Source organism: Hypanus sabinus, chromosome 4 (assembly GCF_030144855.1).
Source record: "Hypanus sabinus isolate sHypSab1 chromosome 4, sHypSab1.hap1, whole genome shotgun sequence".
Taxonomy (NCBI): Eukaryota; Metazoa; Chordata; class Chondrichthyes; order Myliobatiformes; family Dasyatidae; genus Hypanus; species Hypanus sabinus.
In genome coordinates, this window is record NC_082709.1 from 113,146,337 (window position 1) to 113,161,774 (window position 15,438).

General features: G+C 43.4%; 1 protein-coding gene across 10 annotated transcripts in view; it reads left to right on the forward strand.

Annotated features, from left to right (window-relative positions):
- The window catches only part of LOC132393113 (protein Shroom2-like), a 241,546-nt gene that overhangs the window by 1,021 nt on the left and 225,087 nt on the right, over positions 1–15,438 (forward strand). Inside the window, exon 1 of one of the 10 annotated variants that reach the window (XM_059967938.1) lies at positions 640–738. The exons of 8 other annotated variants lie outside the window; for them this stretch is intronic. The gene's annotated coding sequence lies outside the window, so the exon portion shown is untranslated. Of the gene's footprint in view, positions 1–639; positions 739–15,438 lie in introns of those variants that run through there. One more of the 10 variants, XM_059967939.1, reaches the window with a different exon arrangement.

Consider the following 15,438-nt stretch of genomic DNA (forward strand, 5'->3'; position numbering starts at 1 on the left):
TCTTTCATCCATGCGCCATGTGGGTCAGCATGAACCAGTTGGGCAGAATGGCCTGCTTCCATGTATTATTTTATACCTTGGTGGCAGTGAGTTGCCCTCTTGATTCGCTGTTCCCTAGAGTTGAGAAAACTGAGAGGCAAACTCATTGAAACATTCCAATCTCCTTACAGGGTTAATGTGGGGAGGATTTTTCCACCCAGATGGGGTATCTGGAAGCTGGGAATAAAAGGTCAGCCATTCTACACAGAAAGGATGACATTTTTAGAATTCTATGCTCGGACTAAGTCATTGATTTCTGGTCATAGGTGGGGCAGCAGGTAGTGCGGCTACCTCAGTGGACTCAATCTTAACCCCTGGTGTGTGTGGGGGGGGGGGGGTTTGGGGATGCATTTCTAGGTTTCTCCTATTTGCCCTGGTTAATTTGCTGTGGTATATTACCCTCTGTGTAGGAATCAGGGCTTATTGCAATCTGTGAGGGAAATCGGTGGGGAAATCACATTGTTGGATTGGCCTGAGAGCCAGTATGGAATTGCTGAACTAAATAGTCTCCTGTGTCAACCCAGTCAGGTGATGTTACGGCTGTGTGGTCAGGTGGACATTGAATGCCATGGATATGTGGTCTAAACCAGTTTTAGATCCCTGGTACCAGTGTGAAAGATATAGTGGCCAGTGAAACAAACAAAACAGAGGATGTATACTATTGGATGCATGGTGTGGACTGAATTTTAGTCCCTTGGGGTGAGGATGCTGTCTACAATATCAATCTGCTACTGGAAATTTTTTGTTGATACCATGGAAAAAACTGATAATATTCAAGGGCAAAAACCTTGAAGTATTCGTAGTTGAAATGTCTTTCACATTGCCTTTGTTAAAAATTGGTGATGATAATGAGAGAAAAAGAACGTACTGAGCGTTTCATGTTTATCTGCATTTTGCCATGGGTAATATTTATGTGTTGTGTGAATTGGGTACATTGTTGTGAAATTACATCACTGGTTATGTGTCATCAGTGAGTTCACACAGCCCTTTTCCATCTACTTGTTCAACTGTTTCTGAACTAATGATACTGTGAATGTCTATATACGTAAAACAGCTGGTGGAGTCTATGTGTGTTGGAAAAAAGGCTGTTACTGGTGACTGAGCATATTGACTGGTATGCATTCCTTTGATACCATTGGTAAATTAGAATGATTGCCTGTTGCAGAAATTACTTGTGGCTAAAGTTAGTCAATGGTGGAAAATATTCATTGTTTTCTGAACCTAAGATTGGATTCCAAAAGATTAACTGATGTAGAACCAATGTGATGGCTGCTCTGTCTTTTTCTTTTATTGACTTTTATTCCCTGTATATGATTCTGGTCTGATAAGGCCATTTCAGCTGGAGAGGCTTCGGCTGGACTCCTAGTTGGGTGAGGATCTGGATGTGGGTATTGTGTTCTGAAGATGGTGTTTTGGAGGTCACTTTGCATCGTGTCATGTGAACAAAGGATTCGATGCTTATTGCTTGGGTTTCAAATCTGAAACCGCACTCTGTCAATGATTGATTTTAAAGTACATCGCCTGAACCATGTGCTGAGGTGTGGCATTCAGTGAGTGTCACTGGCTGCAGTACTGTGTGGGCTTCAGTGCTTCAGCAGACACAAATATTGGACACTTGGAATTGTCAACACTGTCTTCATATTGAGCTGAAATTAGGAGATGGGTATTGGCTTTATTTTGACATCACAGGACAGGGCCAAGTTAAAGGAAGTTATTTGGTTGCAGTCTCCACCCAAAGTATCAACATTTCTGATGCAGGGTCTTAATCCAAAACATTGACAGGTCTTTGCCTCACTGATAATTTTGGCCCACTGAGTTCCTACAGTTGTTTTTTTTTGCAAGTGAAGTTGTTTGAGCTTTTTTTCTGCTAAAGAACCTGTTCAGTGGAAGCCCAAATGTACATACAGGTGTCCCCAGTTTTTCGAACGTTCGCTGTACGACAGCTCACCGTTACGAAATACCTACATTGGAACCTGTTTTCGCTAAACCAAGAGGATTTTCGCTTTTATGAAATGAAAGACTCCCACTTTATACGTGTGTTTACCCTGAGAAAGACTGCCATGACCGTGAAGCCTTGTGCGGGCAGTTGTGTGCGCATGCATGGACGAGTGTAGGTGTGTACGTGCTGATTTTTGTTTCTCTCTCCACGTGGATTTTGACTCGCTGACTTCCTGATTTTGATAAGTGAAACTACACTATACATACAATATTTCTGCTTTATATAGGCTGTATATCATATCATTCCTGCTTTTACTATATGTTTGTGTTATTTTAGGTTTTATGTGTTACTTGGTTTGATAGGTTATTTTTTTGGGTCTGGGAACGCTCAAAATTTTTCCCCATATAAATTAATGGTAATCGCTTCTTCGCTATATGACATTTCAGTTTACAAATGGTCCCATAGGAACATTCTACCTTCGGATAGCGGGGGATACCTGTATTGCGATACTTTTAATGCAGGTAGGAAATAGAATTCATGGTCCCTTTGCACACCATCAGGTTTAATAGAAAGGCCTTTCTTTAACGTCCTGGAATTCGGGGCAGCTGTAAAGGAGTTCCAGGGCCTCTTAATGTAAAATCCTGTTTTCATGTTTGTTAATGTTTAAATATTGTCTAAGAAATAACCCTTGTTTTCTAAATATTGGGCTGGGGTTATGGGATTCTAAGCTCCATTTGAGAGCCAGACAGGCCTTTGGTGTTGTCTCAGATGGCAACGAGGAGGCACACAGGACAGTGATAATTACTGGTTGAGTGGTGTCACAATGGCAAGATGGAGGAACTGATTGTGAAAGGAGAGGTCGTGAGGAAACGGTGATTGAAAGGGGGAGCGGCTTTAAGGTTCTGTGTGTCAACATCTCAGAGAATCTGTCCTGGGTCCAACACGTTGAATCAATCATGAAGAAGCCAGTTGTGGCCCTACTTTCTTAGGAATTTGGGGAGATTTGGTATGTTGCTGAAGACCATTGCAAGTTTCTGTATGGTGCAGAACATTCTGACTGGTTGCATCACAGCTTGATATGGAGGTTCCAGTGCAGAGGATCACAAGAGGTTGCTGACTTGGGCATCTCTATCAACAGCACACCTTCCTCCACATCAATAAATTATCAAGAGGCAGTACCATCATTAAGGATCCTTGCTTTTGGTGGCATGCCCTCTTTTCGTTACCACCATTGCTCAAAGTTCGAAGTGCATTTATTATCAAATTATGCATACTATATACAACCTTGAGATTCACCTTCTTGCAGGCAGCCACAAAACAAGGAAACAATAGAACCAGTTCAAAGAAAAACCCCACACGAGGTTATCAAACACCCAGTGTGTAGGGGAAAAACAAATCACTCAAGCAGTAAAAAGTCAACAGATAACATTAACTGCAGAGTCCCCAGCGCTGTGCCAATGACTGCAGGTCACAGTCAGTTCAGTGCCAAAGCGCTCTAGTCAAATCATTGCAAAGAGTAGAAAGTAAACAAAAAAACACAGGAGCAAGAACTGCCGAGTCTCTGAAGCAAGTCCACAATTGTGGAGAGCATTCAGCACTGAGGCAAGCCCATTTGGAAGCCCGACCATTGCAGGCAAGAGCCGCTTCTGAAACCGGTGTTTTTACTTGCAGGTACCAGTGAGAGAGACCGACCGGTCCAACGCAGGCAGACGGCGTTGAGCATCTGTTGGCTTTTCACTCTTGTCCTTGGTGACTTTAAGCTTGCTCGTGCTTTAATTGGCGTGGAGTGATGGAGCAGACCATGGGTTCATGTTCCACCATTAGAAATCGACACAGAGTCTCATCCATATCGAATCCCCCAGGAGTCTGTGGGAATGCCAGGTTGTTCAGTCAGCGAAAATGCTGCAACTGATTGCAGTTTAGAATAAGTAAATTTAGAAGAAGAGGAGTATCCAGTAGTCTTGTAAGCTGTTGGCAAGATGTCACTGTTGGTCACTGGCACCATTTTGTCAGAGGTCAGAGCAGTGGTATTGGGGAAATGGTTTCAGAGTCTGAAGACCCAGACTCAACAATATTGGAACAGCTTCTTTCCCGGATCAGGAATCTGATTTCTGACCAGTCCATGAACACTACCTCATTATTTCTTTATTGTTTATATTGTAATTTATAATAATTGAATGTCTTTGCAAAGCAACAGCTTTCATATCACGTAAAGAAGGTGATGATAAATCTGATTCTGATCCTGGTTTAAGTTTCACTGAAACTACCTCTTCCTCTAATTGGAGCATGTCTTGAAGTTGAGAATTAACTTATCTCTATGGCTGAGTTAGTAAGTGAGTTTCAAGCATAAAGTATATTTTGGCAATTTGTTTTATAGAGTTTATTTATGTGATGAATGTGTGACTAAGAAACACACCTACCTGGACTGAACCATAGGATTTTACTGTCCCAAATTACATGTCTATGAAGCACCTGTTACTACTCAAAATTCTCAATCACAAGTGTGGCCTGGGACCTGAGGCAAGAAAATGAAGTTGAGAGCAGACAAAATCTAATTAAATAGCAGAGTAGCCTACTGTGGTTTATAATGTTCTCAGAGATTTTTGGGCCCACTAATTTTTTTTAAGGTGCAATGTAAGATTTTGCCAAGAGTTTAAAGAAAGCTTAATACTCATTTTAAAGATGCAAAATGTTTCCTTTGATTTGTGAAAGTTAAAATTTTTTTTAAAGTGCTTGGAAATATGTACAAGAGGGATGTCAGAGGTAAGCTTTTCACACAGAGAGTGGCGGGTGCATGGAATGCACTGTCAGTGACGGTGGTAGAGGTGAATACTATAGGGTCTTTTAAGAGACTCTTAGATAGGTACATGGAGCTTAGAAAAATAGAGGGCTATCGAGCGGGGAAATTCTAGGCAGCTTCTAGAGTAGGTTACATGGTCCGCACAACATTGTGGGTCAAAGGGCCTGTAATGTGCTGTAGATTTCTATGTCTATGAGTTGACCACCAAGTGAGAATTGAGCCCTTTATAGATCTCTCTGACACGTGGGTTCCCTCAGTGTCATAGGGTGACGGGTGCCGTGAGGCTGGCTGTCAACCAGGGCTTCTCCTTCACCTGGGGACCTGATGGTCTCCTTGGAGGGTGATGTAAGAGAATTTGAGAATAGTTGCCTTGGAAGGTGCTCATTGAAGAATAAAGGCAGAATCTCTTGTTCTTCTTTTGGTTCTTAAGGGAGAAAGGAACAGGAGTGGTTATAAGTTAGTTTTTGTTATAATTGGTTGAAAAATTCAATGATTAAACATGTTTAATGAGCGTACTTTGCCTCAAGCTGGAATTAATGATGGCAGACCTGTAAGAGTTCATCAACCATGATGTAAATGGGCACGCACATGCACAGCAGAGTCAATGGCCCTTTCATTCCACTTGGTTCTTCTTGTTCTTGCTCTACACGAGCTTCCTTTGCCTTCCTCTCTTCAACTTAGCCGTGGAATCTTGTGCCGTTACTGGCCTATCGGTTACTGGTGACTGAGCGTATTCATAGTGTATGATACCACTGGTAAATTAGAATGATTGCCTGTTGCAGAAATTACTTGCGGTTCAAATTAGTCAACAGTGGAAAATATACATTGTATACTGAATTCCAAAAAAAAGTGATGTAGAGTCATTGTGATGACTGCACTGTCTTTTTCTTTTGCAATATGACTTTTATTACCTGTGTATGTTTCTAGTCTGAGACTAATTGATGCGGTCGTTGTAGTTGGAGAGGCTTCGGCTGGACTCCTAGTTGGGTGAGGATCTGGATGTGGGTATTGTGTTCTGAAGATGGTGTTTTGGAGGTCACTTTGCATTGTGTCATGTGAAGAACAGTATAAAGGATTCGATGCTTATTGCTTGGGTTTCAAATCTGAAACCGCACTCTGTCAATGATTGATTTTAAAGTACATCGTCTGAACCATGTGCTGAAGTTGTGGCATTCAGTGAGTGTCACTGGCTGCCTCCTTCTCAGATGGTCCCCCTTCAGCTGGCGGTAGCTTTCTGTGTGAGAAATCGGCGTAGGAATAGGCTATTCAGCCCTGCTCTACTAATCTATTAACTGGCCTTTTTCTGAGAATCACTTACTCGCTCTAACCTTGGTTCCCTTAATTGTACTACATCTGGAATGAGTGAGCTTGCACAAACTTTTTGTGTAGAGAAGGGCACAGGTTTGCCACCCGAGAAGCTGCTTCTCAGCTCCATCCTGACTGGCCACCAGCTTATTTTCAGGTGGTGACCCCGGTTCTGAACTGGAAACTCTGCATCTGTCCAGTTCTTGGGTCAGTGGTGGATCTAATGACCCAGATTCTGTCCCTACTGCTAATGTAGGTTTTCTTCCACATCCCAAAGATGTACAAGTTGGTGGATTAATTAGCCTTGTGAACGACCTCTTGTGTGCAGGTGAATGTAGGCTCTGGGGGGAGTAGATGGGTACGTGGGGAAATAAAATAGTTCTTGTAGGATTAATGTCGACGGATGGTGTGGACTCTGGTCAAAGGCCCTATTTCCTTGCTGTATGACTATCTCATTCTACTCACCAATTTCCCATTCATTTCAAAAATACTTTTGTCCCAGCTTTCACACTCTCATTTTCTTGACACTGCCCATTGTCTTCTGTCTTCCTGCCCAAACACCCTGCTTGTATGCCTATTCATAGAGCTGTGAACTTCACTGTTTTCACGTTGGCACGCTCTCTGTGCCAGTCTCCCACAGGGGTGTACAGACACTGCCCAACAGCCTGAGCTGCTGCAGAAAGTTTGTTTATTTATTGAAATACAGCTCCTCCCTCATGGCTCCATAGTTCCCTTTGTTCAACTGTAATACTGACACATCCGATTTTCCCTTCTCCTTCTCAAATTGTAGGTAGTGAACATATATTATGGTCACTACATCCTAATGGTTCCTTTACCTCGAGGTCCCTGATCAAATCTGGTTCATTGCACAACACTAAATCTAGAATTGCCTTCTCCCTGGTAGGCTCCAGTACAAGCTGTTCTAAGAATCCATCTCGGAGGCACTCCACCACAAACTCCCTTTCTTGGGGTTCAGTACCATTCTGATTCTCTCAGTCTACCTGCATGTTGAAATCCCCCATGACAACTGCGACATGTCAATTTTAACTCTTCATTCAACTTACACCCTACATCCAGACTGCTGTTTGTGGGCCTGTAGGTAACTCTCATTAGGGTCTTTCTACCCTTAGAATTTCTCAGTTCTATCCATACTGACTCTACATCTCTAGATTCTATGTCCCCCCTCGTAAGGGACTGAATATCATTCCTCACCAACAGAACCACCCCACCCCCTCTGCCAATCAGTCTGTCCTTTCGATAAGATGTATATCCTTGAATATTCATTTCCCAGGCCCTGTCCGCTTGAAGCCATGTTTCATTATTCCCACAACATCGTTCTTGCCAATTTCCAACTCAAGCTCATCTACTTTATTCCTTATACCGTGCATTCATATATAACACTTCTAATTCATTACTCCCCTCTCCTTTCATATCAATTCCTATTTCACTTGGCCATACTGTATGATCTCTTCTTGAGCTTTCTACTCCATTGATTCTGTTGTCCTTTTTAACTTTTCTTATTTTCACTTTCCCTTTAACTCCATCCTTATACTTCCAGGGGTTTTTCAGGGGTTTGAGGAGATTTGGTTTGTCACCTAAAACACTTGAAACTTCTACTGATGTACCATGGAAAGCGTTTTCACTAGCTGCATCACCGTCTGCAAGCTGTAGACAGTTGTAAAATTAGACAGCTCTGTCATGGGTACTGGTCTCCATAGTATCCAAGACATCTTCAAGGTGTGGTGCCTCAGAAAAGTGACTTCCATCATCAAGGACTCTCACCACCCAGGGCATCTTCTCTTCTCATTGTTACCATCAGGAAAGAGGAACAGAAGCATGAAGACACACACTCAGTGATTCAGGGACAGCTTCTTCTCCTCTGCCATTCGATTTCTAAATGGACATTGAACCCTTGAACACTACCTCACTACTGTTTTTTTGCACTACTTAAAATTTCTGTTTTATGCACTACTTATCAGATGTGTGTTTAATATACACATATATATATATTTTGTATTTCAGTTTTTTTCATTTATTTATCATGTATAACTGCTGCAAAGTTAACAAATTTTGTGACATATACCAGTGATATTAAATCTGATTCTGATGAGGTGAAACCTGACAGAAATATATATCAAAAGACATAGATAGGATAGATAGTAAGGGTGGAAATATCAAATTCCCGGGCATTTGTGTTAAGATGAAAGGGGGAAAGTTTAAAGGAGGTGTGTGGGGTAATTTATTTTACAGAGTAGTGGCTGTTTGGCATGCACTGACACTAGTGGACACTGTTAGCGGAGGTAGACATGAGAGTGGTATTTAAGAGGCATTTAGAAAGGCACATGAACATGTAGAAAGTGTGGGTTTATGACCCATGTGTAGGTAGGTAAGCTTAGTTTTATCTAGTATTGAGGTCAGAAGAGACATCGTGGGCTGAAGGGCCTGTGCCTGGCTTGTATTGTTCTTCTTAATGGCACTGGTGGAAAATTATTTGGCTCACAGTCTTCCTTTGGGAAAGGAAATCTACTGATCTTAGCCTATTAACCCTTGCATGACTTGTAGTAACGTGGCTCAATGTTAACATCCCGAAATACACAGCGAGATATTGTGAGGCCACTCACCATCATGGCTGCAGGGACATTCAGGGTCTCTGCAGCTCATGCTTAATGTATTATCTGTACCTTTTTCACCCATTAGATGTTTAATGGTCTTTGTGGTGTAAGGTTTTTCATGGATTCTAGTGTGTTTCTTTGTTTTGTAGCTGCCAACAAGAAGATGAATCTGAAGGTTGTAACTTTGAATTAAATGTACCTTGAACTTTGAACCTTGAGCTTCTCCTTGTCCATGAAGAATGATGTCGGACACACTTCCCGATGCTGCATCTTTCTGCGTGCTTTTGTTGAAGCAATCAAATCTGTAAGCTTCCTCTTTGTTTGTTCACTCACCTTTCAAACCTGAACAAACTACTCATGTGTGAAGGTTGAAGGAGGAATATTCAGTCCCTTCTGTCACATGTACGTTTACTGTGAGGAACCTAGTACCTTCCAGATTGTCCACCTGAGCTTCAGGCTGCTGTTGGCAAAAATTACACCGGTTTTCATTACTGTGATCTTACACGTTGGCAGACTCATCCCCACCAGTACTGTACCCTGGTATTATACTGTACAATAACAGAGCCATCCACACCAGTATTTACACCATTTCTACCTACAGTATTGTGTCCAGTGTGATATCAGTGTGGCACTGTAGTTTTACCTATTACTGCTTCCCTTGTACCATGTCAGAGTGTCCCCACCAGTCCCTACCAACTTGCATTTGGTGCTGGGGGTGGACCTAATCTGAGCCAAGAGTTTAAATGGGGTGTGCTGCAGCCCTGGCCCAAGTTCCGCTCTGGCCTGGAGTATTGGCTGGTCCTCGGAGTGTGCAGGTGAGGTGGTTCTATTCAAATGGTGACAGGACATCTCAGCCTCTGGTCTGGCAAGTCTTGGAGCTGTTGTTCTTGTGGGTGAATGGTGAGTAGCCAGTGGGGTAGCACTGGATTCCTTGCATCTTCCAGACAGTGTGTACTGGCTGGACCTTCCTCCACCATCTCTATAACGAGTGCATCAGCTAGTTTGTGCTGTCTGTGAGTCATTGCATTCAGAAGTACAAGTGGTCATTTCTTTCCATAAAAGGTCTCACTAACCTCTCTCATTCACTTTATCTATCTCCAGTGAATGTTTATACTCACTTTATAGGGCACCGTTACAGGGTAGTCAAAGTTCTTTCCTGATGAAGTTTATAACATCCCCTTTTTATGCAAACTGTGCCATGTTAACCCTTTCGATACTGAAGATTTGTTAGCCTTTGGGCCAGAGCTGGGAATGTTTAGTCTGACTTGCCAGGCCCCATCTTTCTGTGTGTCTGAACTTGGGACATTGACCAAGCTTGAGGCTTCAGACCCCTCCCCCACCCCCCAACAGAAGTTGTTTCCACACCTTCCTCCTCCCCGAGAGTGAATAAAACTCTTGTGCCAGCCTTGTTATGGAAACAGACTGAATTTTCCTGTAAACAGTGACAGGAGCGGATCACCTCACACCCATCCACTCGGTGGGAGCACACCTTGCTTCGAAATTGCAGGGCTTTGAGATTTTATGTTGTCTGGATGCTCTGCAGTTCTGTGACTAGTGATACCCTCTTGTATAGCTTGTTGTTGACAGCATGGTCCCATTCATAACATTGAGTTGTCAATCAGCATTTTAGTGACATTGGCCACGTGCATAACATTGGGCAAGGGTGGTCAGCAGCTCCAGATTCTTCTGAATAGTGGTTGGAGACTCTGCACTTCCCACATTGGTCTATCGCTCCTTTCTGACCTACAGGAGCAGAGTTGGAGCAGGTTGTCCTCCATCCAAAGACGTGTTTGGATTTGTTCTTTGAGCTAGACCTGCATGGAGCTGTTGAATATTCTGTCGTGATCAGTTTTGAGTTCTGAGAACTTCTACCACCTGCTGGTCGTCTCCAGCTTTCCAGTGTGTGTTGGTTCTCTTTCACTGGATTGAATTTAAATTTCTTGTAGTTTATAAAAATTCTTCCACGGTTGTTCCTTGTGTTATAGTCAGCCCATTAAATTAAATCCATGCAAAGCACACTCCTACAAAATAAAAATCAAATTCCATCAATTCCCCCTCCCAAGACCCTCCTACAGACTCGGGGCAATTTACACTAGCCAAGTAAACTTCCAACTCACATGCCATTGGGATGTGGGTGGAGATCAGAACATCTGGAGAAAACCAAAATAGTTACGAGAAGAACGTAGAAATTGGGGACGCCACAGCTCAGGACTGAACATGGGTCACTGGAGCAATGAGCTGCAACATTATCAACACTGTCCCCTCCCACAGCCTCTCCCCCACCCCACATTTTCATACTCTTTTATCACTCTCTGTAGCCACTATCCAACTTCCTGACACCGACCCTCAGATACTGTTCCTCCTCTTTGCTTCAGCATGTTGGCGAAAATCTCGGCTCTGATTTATGATATCCGGCTCATCAGCTTCCAAGCCATGTTTAACATATCAATCCTATCAGTCTCAATTGGGTGAGCCAGCAAGGCTGTGTTGTTTTTTAAACTGATTTGATGCATCACAGGATTGTAACTTCCTTCCATCCCCTCCAGCTTCATGTTGCATGGCTTCAGGAGGGTGAGTGGTTTTATCAGGGGTATCGGCAACATCGGCCATTCCCATTTCTCGCTTTTGCCCTCTGGGAACAGGTGGAGGAGCTTGAAAGCTCAGACATTCAATGTTAAAGCTTCTGCCCAATATGAGGCTCTTTTACAATCCCTTCCCACTGGTGCTACCATGTTCTTAGACTCTTAACTCTACCTCTCTCAGTTATTTCATGGTAGGTAAGTTGGTTTAACATACTGTTCATACATATCAATTTGTCCCAACAGTGCATTGAGGCACTAGTAGGAAAGTATTGCAGAGAGTGTGCAGTGCAGGAGGGCAGTAGGTGTTAGGTCAATTGCGAGGTAGATTATAAGATCAAGAGTTAATCCTGTTGTACACGGGAACCGTTCAATAGTCTTATAGAAGCTATCCTTGATCCTGGTGGTACATGCTTTCATATCTTCTGAGTGGGGTGGGCAGAGAAGAGAGAAATCCTTGGGTGGGTGGAGTTTTGATCACGCTAGCAGCAAAACATGTCGTCAGAGTCCATGCAGGGGAGGCTGGCTTCCATGATGTGTTCACAACTCTGCAGTTTTACTGCAGGCATGGGCAGCGCACTCGCTATACCAAGCGTGACGTATGAGGGCCGGATGCTTTCTATGGTTCATCGATAAAATTAAGTGAGAGTGAAAGGGGTAGTGCCAGATATTTACAAAGAAGTAGAGGTGCTGGTGATCTTTCTTGGCCAACGCGGTTGGACCAGTCAATTAGTGATGTCCACTGTTAGGAACTTGAAGCTCTCAACCTCAGCACTATCAGTGTAGACGGGCACGCACGCATACCCTCACCCGACATTCCTGAAGTCAATGATCATCCCTTTCATTTTGCTGACAGTTAATGTACAGGTTGTTGTCACTCAGATTGCTATATCCTTCCTGTACTCCAACTCATTGTTATTTGAGATCCAACCCACTACAGTGGTATCATCTGCAAACTTGTCTCTGGATTTAGAGCAGAATCTGGCCATGCAGTTTTGAGTGTATGGGGAGTAGAGAAGGGTCTTGTAATGGAGGAGTTGCTGTCTGTCTTTATTTATTTGTAGTCTGTTGGTGAGAAAGTCAAGGGTCCAGTTTTAAAGGGAAGTGTTGAGTCTCAGTTCTAAGAGTTTGGAGATGAGTATTACTGGAATTATAATTTGAAGGTGGAGCTGTGGTTAATGAATAATGTAGGTATTTTTACTGTCCAGATGCTCCAGAGATGAGTGGAGGGCCAGGGAAATGGCATCTATTGTAGCACAAACACGAGAAAGTCTGCAATGCTAGAAACCCAAAGCAACCCACACACACAAAATGCTGGAGGAACTCAGCAAGCCAGGCAGCATCTGTGGAAAAGAGTTCAGTTGAAGCTTCATCCTGAAATAGGTTCTTGGCCTGTGACTTCGACTGTTTACTCCTTTCCAGAGATGCTGCTTGACCTGCTGAGTTCCTCCAGCATTTTGTGGGCCATCTACTGTTGACCTGTTTTGCCAGTAGGCAAATTGCAGTGAGTTGGGTTTGTTTGGGAGGCTGGAGTTGGTGCAGTTGAAGACCAGCCTCTCCAAGCACTTCAGGATGGTGGATGTTAAAGCTACTGGGTCATTGCCATTAGTTTTGCCCTGTTTGGTGGTATTGGCCGTTTGGCATTTCTGTTTGCAAAACTGACAGCTGTAAAACTGCTGCACCGTTTTGTTATTTTGCACTTATTGCTGTGTTTATTATCGCCTCGTAATAATAAATACCCTGAGTTTCACACACACGAAGAATTTCACCGCACCCTGGTGTCTGTCACTGTAAGCTCACCGGTGTCCGGCTAAATAGAAAAGCACGAGACAAATACCATTGACATTCTCTCACCCTTTTCACAGTGGGCCGGGATATTTTCAGCCCACGTTCTCGTCTATGTTTCCATGGATTGAAATTCAAGTTTTTCCAGTGGTGACATTAATTCCTAAACTTTGCTGGAAAAATAGCCCAAGACTGGAGTGTGCAGTTTTTTTGTTTCAAATCATGTTGGCAGTTAGACAGGGTGATGGTCCCATTAATCAGATTTCACTCGCTGAAAGCCCATTGAGTTCTGCTGTGAACAGTGACAGCCCTCGGCCAATAATTGCAGACAACACTTTTCCTCTATACCTGGCATCGTGGATGGAACGGTTGATTTATATTAACCACTGGGGCCGAGGTTTATCCTTGTACCCCTGTGCTTTGCACCCTTGACTTTGCTACCCAGACTGTTGCCCTGATTTCCGTCTCACCCGGACACCGGCTGCTTTCACCAATCTCTGGTTTTGTCCCCTTTGCTGTTGCTGCCGGATGCAAGGTTTTTTTAAAAAAATTGCCTTTTAAAAACAGAAACTCCACCCTGCTTCATGGGAAAGGGGGCGATTCAGGAACGATTTGTGAGCTGGTGATCTTTCCGGGAGGATCTGATGTCACTGGATTCCTTGGGGACCTGAGCCAACTACGGAATGCCTATGGAGAGTGAAGCTTGAAAGGCTTCCAGTGCCTCTCGGGTTCAGCCCTGGCCTTGGGCGCGTGCTGCCTGCGTGTTCTTGGCACCACATGCGTGTCCTCCTACAGAGCAAAGACTTGAAGATAGGCATGTTAATCAGCCCCTACAAATTGTCTCCATTGCGTGGTAGAGATTGTAGGGAGTTGCTGATAAAGCGGGGAGATTAAAATGTGTTTAATGTAGTATTAGTGTAACTGTCTGGCTGATAGTTGGTGTACTTGATATGCTAAAGGTGTGTTTGGCTCTGTGACTTGTGGGCATGTATCTTTGCTAACAAAGCACTCCTGAGGTGTGGTTGGTGGTCCATGCAGTTTGCTAGTTTGGTCACTAGTCAGTTCCACAAACGCCAGTGAAACCATGAGTGTGTCTGGTGAGAGGTTGATGTGAGGTGAGTATTGGTCGGGGTGGCAATGTAAGGACAACAGTGCTGCTGTGGTTGATAGGGTCTCTGGACTTTGCTACTACTTTGAGGATATTATTTTGCAATGAGGTGGAGGAAGAGGTGCAGGAGTGAAATGGATAGAAGTGGTAGAGGCAGGTTCGATTTTGTCATTTAAAAAAATGGGATAGGTATATGGACAGGAAAGGGATGGAGGGTTATGGGCTGAGTGCAGGTAGGTGGGACTAGGTGAGAGTAAGCATTCAACACAGACTAGGGCGGAGATGGCCTATTTCCGGATGCTGTAATTGTTATGTTATATAGGTAAAAACAGGCAATGCTGGAAATGTAGAGAAGGAGCAGTTTCGAAGAGCTGGAGCATGAAACACTGATTCACCGATTCTTTTAGGTGTGAGCGATTTCTATTCATGTTTGAATACTCTTGTTGGGAATCATACAGCTTTCAAAGTGTTATAAACTGAATAGCATTTTCACTCATTGGAAACTTACTGGAGAAAGAACCGACTGTACAGCAATGACTGGTATAGTTAACTAGTTCTGTTGTGAACAATGAGCTATTAACCAGATAAATATTTTAGTAGGCTCGTGTTTATTCACAATGCCTGACCTCCATCAACCTTCTCCAGTGATGCCTCAACTCGTTTAAGAACTGGATGATAAATCTCAATTTATGTTTTACCTTTCCTTTGCCTGCTGGTTAAGACACGATCTACAGTAAGCAAGTGAAATAAATCAAAGTTCCAGGCACCCGTATCAGGGTTGCCCGTACAGTTCCATGCATTGTGGAGGTTCTGTTAGCCTTGAGGGTTTTTCCCACACTCCCTCTTTGATATTCTGTTGCCTGGTTAAGGCTGCACCTTAGCAGTGACTCCTCCCTCATGTTTATGACTACAAGGACATGGTTGCTTTTAATGTCTCTCTTTCATTGCCCTGAGCAGGGGATGAGATTTTTCTTGACCAACTGATCAAAAGGAGATGGAGCCCGAACTGTCAGAACCAGCATACGTTGTGAAATTGTCTTTATGGTAGCAGTACAATGTCATACATAACAATAGAGGAAGAAAACTGTGATCTAAACGAGTTGTGCAAAAATAAAAATTAAAAATAGTGAAGTAGTGTTCATGGGTTCAGTGTCCATTCACAAATCAGAAGGCAAAGGGGAAGAAGCTGTTCCTGAATCGCTGAGTGTGTGCCTTCAGGCTCCTGTGCTGACTGATGGTAGCAATGAGAACAAGGCATAACTTGGGTGATG